The 9,640-nt window shown below is 47.5% G+C and overlaps 1 long non-coding RNA gene across 1 annotated transcript; it reads left to right on the forward strand.

Annotated features, from left to right (window-relative positions):
• The first annotated feature begins 1,809 nt into the window (after window positions 1-1,809).
• LOC146543200 (uncharacterized) lies at window positions 1,810-6,540 on the forward strand. The gene is made up of 3 exons (XR_014886995.1): window positions 1,810-3,648; window positions 3,718-3,910; window positions 5,937-6,540. It is a non-coding gene; the product is annotated as an uncharacterized LOC146543200 (long non-coding RNA).
• The last annotated feature ends 3,100 nt before the right edge of the window (window positions 6,541-9,640 follow it).

The raw sequence follows: 9,640 nt of genomic DNA on the forward strand, positions 1-9,640 counted from the left end.
GCCTCTCTTGCCCTTTGCCTAAACCAGAGGGCTCCAATGTTCAAGCTGGAATTCCAGACAGCACTAGAAAAAGTGCTCTCTGGAAAAAAAAAAAAGCATTACTTGAATCCCCAGATTGAAATCAGCTTTAATAACTGCTGCTTCTTAATGAAGCTCTTCTGGTTTCTGCTTCACTGCATGGAGACCAGGTTTCCAACCTTTTCTCAGATGAGATTGAAGTCCTCAAGCAACTGCTCAACACCAAACCTCTCAATAATGAGGACTGTACTGGGAGAGCTGGCAGTGTTGGGCCAGATACTGGATACAGATACAGATACAGATACAGGAACAGTTCCTGGACCCTCCAGTAGCTCATAGAAGACCATGGGGCCAAATGCTCAGCTGCCTATGGTGCAGGGTTAGTGGCACTCAACCTACGCAGGATCTCTTAAACCTCTTGAGTCATTGAGGTTTCCTCATCCTTCTGCTCTGAATTTCAGAATTTCCCTAGATGCAAAGTGATGCATAGAAATAATAAAAGGTGGAAGGTTTTCTAAGTCCAAGCCATGTTTCCATTAGTTCTCTATTATTAGATCATGCAGAAACGCTATTATCTTCTGCCTCCCTCTCAGAATCAGAAGAGTTTACAAATAAACAGAGTCCTTTTAAGATGGTGGTGGGCAGCAGAGAGGAGAAGACAGACAAGAAGAGCAGGTCTGGGCAGCCTGGTCTGGTGGTTGGCAACCCTTCATACAGCAAGGGGCCTGAAACTAGATGGTCACTGTGGCCCTTTTCAACCCAGGCCATTCTATGATTCTATGATATGATTCTAACATTTCTTAGGGTTGATAGTGTACCGCTGCATTGTGATTGCAGATGGAAAGCTCCAGAGACAGAACAGACTGGGTACAGCCATAGCCAGGACAAGGAATGTGTGAAATTACACAGAGACCATCCTTGTAAAGCCAGGCCCAAAAACGTGAGTCTGAGTAGAGGCAGAAATACTAATTAGAGAGCCCCCAGTTTGTGCCAGAACTAGGGCACTGCATGGGGAGATGCTGATGCAGGTGAGGCTGAACGGAATTGCTTCCTGGGGCATCTATAAATAGGGAAAATGGGGACTCAGCAAAGCAGAGGCATGATGAAAATAAAGGGACACGGTGCCCACTCACTGAACGATGAGGCACTTCAAATGAGCCACCTTCAGCACAGACTGAGAGGCTTGTTCTAGGTCAGCAGGTACCAAAAAGGCCCAGCTGTCATCAAGCACAAAAACAGCACATCTTTCAGGATGAAATCATAGACGTGATAGGCTGCTGCTCCCCGCACGGCAGTGGCACAGGCACGATAGCTGGGATGAGTCACAGGCTGGGCTCCTTTGCAGCATTTCACTTGTGGGTGGCTCCATCTGCAGCGGTTTACTTGTGTCAGGGTCCATCTGCAGTGGTATATTGGTGGGTCTGTTGGCAATTTGCTCGTGGCTCAGCTCCTTCGTGGTGGTGAGGTTGAGGATGGCCCCCGCTTGCATTTGTTGTCCGAGCGTTTTTAAAGCAGAAAAAAAGAAAGGCTGGAAAATTTGGTTTGGGAAGGGATAGTGAAGATGCTCCTATTGGTTGGTTATAGCCAGAGGGATTTGAACTGGTGCTCCTGCAATTTGCTGCATGTGTATTGGATGCCGCATGATCTGCTCTGCTTTCTGCCCAAACTTGTCTTGTGCAACTCCTCTAGAGAAAAACCATCCCTGCAGACACCCAAGGTCAAGGAACAGGGCTCTGAGCACCTGATGGAGCTGTGGGTGTCCCTGTTCATTGCAGTTGAACCAGATGGCCTTTAAGGGTTCCTTCCCACTCAAATGATTCTATCATTCTATGACCAAGCAATCCATGGCATGCACAGTGTGGCCCACCATGTCTGCTCTGTGCTCCCTACCATCACCCCAATGGGGTGCCAGCAAGCAGAGAGTTGCCTTATGCACCAGCATGTCCACATCTGGGAGGAGCGACATGGCATCTTTCTCTCACAGAACCCACATGGACCGCTCCCAAATACACATGGAGCTACTCCCTAGCCCTTCAGACATCAGTCACCCCATCTCTGCCTTGAACAACCCTATATTCAGCCTCTGAGTCCTAAGGCAAAGCAGTGGAGACAACTCCTTCACACGTACCGTGTAAATGAGTGTTATTTGGTGAGCACGGATCCTCGGGTGAGGCACTTCACCTCCCTCACAGTGCCCATCTGGGTGTGGGTGCATTGGTCATGGGAGGTGGTATCGGGTCCTCATTCACATCCAAGCTTCTCCATTGGCAGAAGGGCAGGATGTTTAACTGTGCTTCGTTTTCACTTGGATCAAAGCCCTGGCTTTGGACTCTAATTTAGCTGCACGCTTGCGAACTCAGGGCAGAGCTGCTCTTTTCTCCCCTGGTGTTTCTAATCAAACCACAACAACAGCGGTTGGAGGAGCAGCCACTCCCATGGAATATTTATAAGTTGTTTGCAGAAATGTCAGGAAGAGCCAGTGGTTGTATTAACTCACTCTCAGAGCAGCAGTGTTGGAAAGTTATCTTACCATAGTCTTTATGTAATAGTTACAAGTGCTCACAAATCCCAAGGACATTTTCTAGTTTCATGACAAACAGCCGTGTGCTGCCCTGACACCGAGACACAAATCAATCACTTTCATTAGGTCATTAGCTGTCTCCATCCTCCCCTCTGCCCTGCAGTGCAATTAACACTGAGTTACCTGCGAGGTGCTGACAATTAGAGACCAAGCTCCAGCGCAATGCAGCAGCACTGGATAACAGGCATGCTCATCACCAGTGTCAGACTTTCAGGTTGACTTCAGCGCTCTGGGACTGAATGTTCCAATTCTCTCTGGGCAGTAGAAGTTGAAATTTTAACGTTTCCAATCAAGACAGTGAAATTCTGCATTTTGTTAAACGCTGATTTTGCTTCTCACTCCCCCTCCTGCCTAATTGACCTCATTGGAACTGTAGGGGTGGGGATGAAGGGCACTGAAGGGAAAGCAACTTCAGTCCTCCTAAATGGGGAGACCTGAGAATGTCAGGAATGTTTAGGTGCAGTCAGAGGAGCGCTTGGCTTCTGATTTGCTTCTGCACTAGGAGCATATGACTTATTTCCATGAGAGCTGAGGGCTTTGAACAACCTGAAGAGATCATTTCCAAACCACTGAGTGAAACAGAGGCTGTCCTAGAAGGAGTGTTTTTGTTTGTTTGTTTGTTTGTTTGTTTGTTTGTTTTTTGTGGGGAAAAAAGAAATTTCCCTGTTAGAATGGTTCAGTAGTTCTGGAAAGATGAATACCTTAACAACTGGGCATCTCAGTTTTCAGCGTATGCATTTAAACGCTGGTTGCTCTGAAAGTAATGCCTCCCATTTATTTCTACGGATACTATGACAGATACAAAGAGCACAATAGTGACAATTCTCAACTACAGAGCAGTATTTCTCAGCATAGGCACATCCATTAGCTATGCATTAGGTATGCCTGCCTATGGAGCCCTGCTGCTCTGGACCCCAACTGTAGTCTGATTTCCTGGCTTGGCCTTGGAGACTGCCTCATCCTTATGGACCTGCATGGTGATCCCTGGACCTGGTCCCGACTTATGAATTGACTTCCTGGCTTCATCCTGGAGTTGTCTCATCCACAAGGTATTGCCCTACGATGTGGACTTCTGACTGGACTTAACACCATCTAATGGTCTTTGCTTCCTCATTTAGGTGCAGTGGTACAGGCTGTGGTTGGTGGGATGCCTGGCAGCCAAGGACCTTCCTCAGCTCCTGGCTTGCCTTCCAGAGGAAGCAGCCTTTCTCTTGCTGCTCCATGGCACATCTCACCAAACCAGACACATTACAGACACCAGAAGGGCCAGCGAGGCAAAAGGGACCCTAGGTGGCCTGAAGCTTTTCAAAGGTATGACCCCAGCCTCCTCCAGAGTCACTGCTTGTAAAACCCTTATGTGGGGTGGAAAAATGCATATTTGCATAAAGGGTTTCTATCAAAGCTTTATACTTTTCAGGTTCTTTCTGGTTTGCTTGAAAAAAATAAGAGGGAGGGTGGGCTGCAAACTGTGTGTCAAAGACTGGAAAGAAAGCATCTGGTGTACCCAGGGGTTGTCATAGTGAAGCTGAGTGACACATAATAATGATGAATTCAGAAACTTTCACCTTGATTTCCCTGCCTATTTGAGCTTTGAAGTGAGCTTCTAATATTATGTTAGCAGTTTATTGTGTGTGCTTCATTAAAAATACATCACAGACTTTTTGGAGCTAGAAGGGACGCAAATTAGGTCATCCAGTCCAGCCTCCTGCTGTTCTGCCAGGACTCTGATCTCGCTAATGACTCCAGCCCAGCCCTGACAGGTGCTCGTCTGGTTGCCAATTGACGCTCTCAGCTGACAGAGGGGGACCAGGCTCAATCCGAGACCATTTCACTTTTTATAAAGTTTCAGGTTTCTTGTTAAATGGGGTTTTGTTTCATGTTTCAGTCCACCTGCCTGGCTGGTGCTTGAGCTGTGAGGAAAGAGGTTTTATTTCTCCCAGTGGGGTGCAGTTCTCGTCTGTTCTTTGAGCTGGACAAGTTCAGCAATGCAGGAGTAGGTGGTGTGGCACAGCTTTCTTGGTCTGACTCTTTCTATGGAGTGGTGCAACCCTTGAGTTTTGGTGGGCCCTCAGCAACGCATGGCTAGCTTCATCATAGAACAGCTTGGGCTGGTTGGAAGGGACTTCATTGCTGAGATTGAGCCCCACACACGTGTCTTCCTGCCCCTAGCAAAGCTGAGCTGAACTCTCAGCAGTGTTAGCTTCCATGGAGAAGCACAAGACTGGCTCCATGTGAACTCAAGAGCTAGCTCGCCTAACGATACAGGATGTGCATAAAAGGGCAATAGGACCCATCAGCCAAGTCTCTTACTGGCAGCATCGGAGCTGTGTGTGTACTCATGTGCAGCTGACACAGGCTGGAGCTGCCAGGTCCTCCTTGGAGAGGGTCTGTGCCAGCTTTCTGCATCCTGAGATGTGCATCTGAGATGTGTCCTGGTGAGGAACGGGCAGAGTGTCACCTGGCATTTGCTGCTCCTGGAGCAAAGGGGTTTGGCAGGGGTCAGCATGATGCTGGCAGATCCAGCAAGGAGAAACCAGGCTTTTTTTTGGCCTGAAAGAGCATTGTGACACAGTGTTGTAATGTTCTGGACTGAGCTCTATGAGCTTGGTTACATCCCATGTGGAGATGGGGTGGAAGCTTCACCTCTGCACCAGGAGCTGGAAACTCTAAGCGGTCTGACCTGCTGGAATTTGAGGCAGAAGAGACTGAAGATGTTCCTGGGTTTTTCTCAGGCTCTGTGCCTCCTCCAGAGGAAGGAAAGCACAGCCCTTCATTAGCTGTAATGACTGTCTGCATTTGAGATGAGACCATGGGCCCTGGCTCTGCACTGCTTGGCAGAGCACTGTGCTGAGCAGCCTTGATGACCTAGAAAAACCCCTTAATGTGTTGTTCATTTTGAAAGGGGCAATGGTCTTATCTAATCACAAACCACATCCTTCAGCACCAGAGACTCTGCAGCCAAGTTAACTCAATCAGTAAATCACCATGCCGAGCTATTTAGAGACAGTTTTTAATGGCTGTAGCAACAGGAGGATAGATAATAATAATATAGAAACAAAGTGCACTGAAAGGTTGTGATGGGATCACTGGTGTCCCTCCCCACCACTGCAGGGCCTTTGCACTCCAGTGCTGCTATATGGAGCTTTGGACTTTCCGCAGAGCCCCTTTCCAAGTGCTCCTTTTTTTTCTCTGCAGCCTCAGAGAAAGTCACACATTTCAAAAGCATGTGAATTTGAGAGGGTGTATGAGCCTTTTTTCTTTTTCTTTTTTTTTTTTTCCTCTTGCTTTCCCCAACAATCTTATTTTGAGTCTGTCCTCCCCCTCTTCCCTCCTCCAGGTCTGTTTCGCCTTGTGTTAGCCCACTTGGGAGCTGAGCATCTGCACTTGGACTTGCTGTCTCGTGGCTGTGGGACTGCGGGGACGTGCAGGCTGCATGGTTGTCCCTGGGTCAGGACCAGCTGCTCCATCCCTGGGGCCAGGTACCCACTGAGGCAGAGTCCTACTGCTGTATTGGCCATAGGAGATACACCAAAGAAGGGGAGCCAGTCCCAGGAAGGGTTCTTGTGTCCCAAGACCCATGCCCATGCCACTGGGCTTGCAGGCTAAAGGACTGCTAAAGGACATCTGGGACCAGTTCTCCATGTGTTTCCTGACCTGCACTGTCAAAGCCAAGCAAAGCAGAGGGGATAGAAGAGTGACTAGAAAGGCAGAGCTCCTGCACAGTACTCACCTTCCACAGACTTCAGATTCTCTAGGAAGGGCTCAGCCCAGTGTTATTACTCACGGGAGAAATGGAGGCTCTGAGTGTGGCCTTAAAGAGAAATGACAGCAGTGGAGTTTGGACATCCAGGACTCATAGAATAAATATGCAGAGAATTTAAATTCTTAACTAAGCACCATTCAGCATCATCCTGGAATAAAGCTGAAGTCTGATTTTCACTTTTTACTGATGAACGGTTTGCATTTATTTTCATTTTTCCATAACAGTGAAATTTGGCAGGTCAGAGCCAGCTTTGGAGATGCTCATTTCCCCACACACCATACGGGCAGCTGTAGCTGGAAAGCTTGGCTTTAAAGAGTGACCTGGAAGTGGTAAAGCAATGCACACTCCTGTGCAGAATTAGGAGCACCAAGGCTGCCTCTCCATGCAGGCTGGCTGTGAAACACGCCTTGGGTGATGAATGAAATGATCTCATAGTTTGCTCACAAGGTCTCACCTCACTTAGCATGGAGTGCAGCTGGGGTGGAACAACAGCTCTCTTCCCTTTCTTGCAGGCATTGTTTAATGTGTGGCCTGTTTTGCCCAGCCTTGCTCTGAATACAGCACTCTAAATGGCCTGGTGTTTATTGCTATGTTACCTGCGTGCTTCCCAGCCCTCTCTGAATGTTGTCAAGCCCTTTGTAAAATAGCGAAGTTGTTGTAATGCTGTTGCAGGCAGCAATCTCCAGGTGTTTGCAGAGCAGGGCATTTGGAGAGCAGGATGTGGTGCTGCTTCGCTCTCATCAGCTCAAAGCACACCTGGGATTTGGCTTATCAGAGCAGCAAGCTGCTAGAAAGTTGCTCCCCTTTAACAAGCAGAATTCCTTTGACTTGGCTACTTTGAGGACACCACGCAGGTTAAAAATATATTAAAAAGTGCTACTTTTCATCCCCGTTTAGCTAGCTCGTACAATTGCTCAACCACTTCTACTGGGAAAGGTATAAATACAAATCCTTGAGGGATTAAGTGGTCAAAAGAGGGAAAAGAAGAGCATGGACCCAAGAAAAAATGTCAGTGTTCTTCCTTTAAAGGAAAAAAAAACCACCTCTTCAGTAGGACTGAAAAGAAGAAAACTGTGTGTTCAACAGAAAGTCTGCTACGCTGATTCTATTTCAGGTTTCTACTGTGGAAGCAAAAGCTTGGAAATAGCAACCTGATCCCTGAGCATGTCAGGTGCAGGCCATGGCCTCCCATCCGAGCTGTGTTGTGGCTGAGGGACACATTCTGACCCCACGCTGACTCCCTGGTTTACTCCCCTACACTCAGAAGCCAGCCTTTACCTTCAGCATCTCAGTGGCTGCCAGCTCATGATGCGCTTCTGCTCCTTGCAGCTCAGCAAGCGTTTTTTCCCCATAGCATCGCTCCTTGGGGCAGATTGGAAAGCTCAGCACTTTGTGTCTTGAGAAGCTGAGTTACAAGAACACTAAAAGCAACGATGAGCAAAACATCTCCCCTCCAAAAATGGCCTTTTGCCCCAAATGCCCATAAATGTATCCTATCAAGGAAAGGGCAGATATCACAGTGAGTGTCACAGTGCTGTTCTGGTGATGGGGTCAGACTTCATCTCTGTGATCTTTCCAGCCTTAAAGGTTCTCTATGATTCCATGATTGAATGTGTTTGTGCAGATATCAGTTTGCTTCTCTTTTCCTCAAGTTTTCACTGAAAATATGGCAACAGGAAAATGCTAGATTTCACACACACACACACACCAAAAAAAACCCACCCCAAACACCGACCCAACAGAATGGTTAATTGTAGTGGAAAAGTGCAAATCCTGGGCGGTTTCCTTTTCCAGCACTAAGGGAAAATCTTGCAAAAAAGTTGACTTCTCCTGCAAAGACGTGTGAGCTGTGCTATTTTTCAAGCAGCTGTAGCATGAGCTCATATAGGCAAAATAGAAACGTAGCCTGTGCACCGGGGGCGAGAGGCATCTGGTGAACAAGAGCAGATTGTTACACCAGTGAAAGGCATTAAGATTCAACAAGTGAAAACTGACAGTCTTGAGAAAGGAGCGTGGAGGGAGAGGATCAGGTTAATTAGCCTCCCAGGAGAATCAGAGGCCACTAGCTCAGCAGAACTTTGTAGAGGAATTAATTAAAGGTTTGCTTGTAGCTGAGCTTGACAATAAAAGAAGAATGAAATAAATAAATAAATAAATAAACAAAAATCCCCACTGCAAGTTGCCTATTGCATCCTGACACTTTGAGCTGCTCTTGGGCTGCTGCCAAGCGCGCACACAGCCCAGTGTTTACACCTTGAAAGAGTCAGTGGACAGGAGGGAGAATTAATTGTGAACCCAACCTGAAGAGCTGCTGCTCCTGTCCGCCTCGGTGTGTGGGCAGTGTGGCAAGAGCTGGTGGGCTGCCTCTAAGTAAAGCTGTATGGAGGGGATGGGGCCAAGACACTGTAACATGGCTGGAGGGATGTAGGGATGAGTCAGACATCACGTGTTGCCGGAGTGTTCTTGGGGTCAGAGCTGGGATGACTTGGACAGCAACGAGTCTGCTGAGCATAGTCCTTGCAAAGCACATTTCCCAGCCCCTTATGGGTTGCCCATTCACTGTGCCCGTGGCACCATTGGGGTGCAGCAGGGTTAGGTCAGCATCTTGCAAGCAGGTCGTGTTATTGCTGGAGTTCCACAAGACTTCCTACAGAGGAGCAGCAGGGAATATGGGAGCTCTGCTGCAGCAGGGTCACTCCTCAGGGCAGAGCTAATCCTTCTTTGGACTGAGTTCCTTGAACCTTGAAGTCTGAATATTGGTTCTGCAGAGACATGTCACCAGGCTCAAGGACCATTGTGTACAGCATGAATAAAGCAGGACAGACTGACATAATAGCTGGGTTTTATGGCACTGAAGTCTCCCTCAGCACGGAGCGGACAGATATAGCCCACAAAAGGCTTAAGGGATATGACATCATATTCTGTTTTTAAACATTAGTATTGGGCATTACCTAATCTGTGCTAAATGGGTTGGGAAGTGACAACAAGCTACAAAACACAAATCAACACAAAACTGTCATTGAATAAGAACATTTCTATCGGGATCTCAAGGAAACAGTGAAGCCTTGGTGCTTCTCAATGTTTCTATCAATTATCTAAAAATAAATCTGAAATTTGCAGATGGCATGGGCTGGCAGAGTTGCATATAGAGATAAGAGCAGGCAGCTTTACAGACTTAGCTAAAATCCTGCATGAGCAGGACCATTCAATTAAAATGTGTTTTCACACAGGCAGATGAGCTTTATCTGGCTTGGTACAGGGCAGACACAAAGGCACCA

The sequence above is a fragment of the Meleagris gallopavo genome, chromosome 17, assembly GCF_905368555.1.
Source record: "Meleagris gallopavo chromosome 17, MGAL_WU_HG_1.1, whole genome shotgun sequence".
In the NCBI taxonomy this organism is placed as follows: domain Eukaryota; kingdom Metazoa; phylum Chordata; class Aves; order Galliformes; family Phasianidae; genus Meleagris; species Meleagris gallopavo.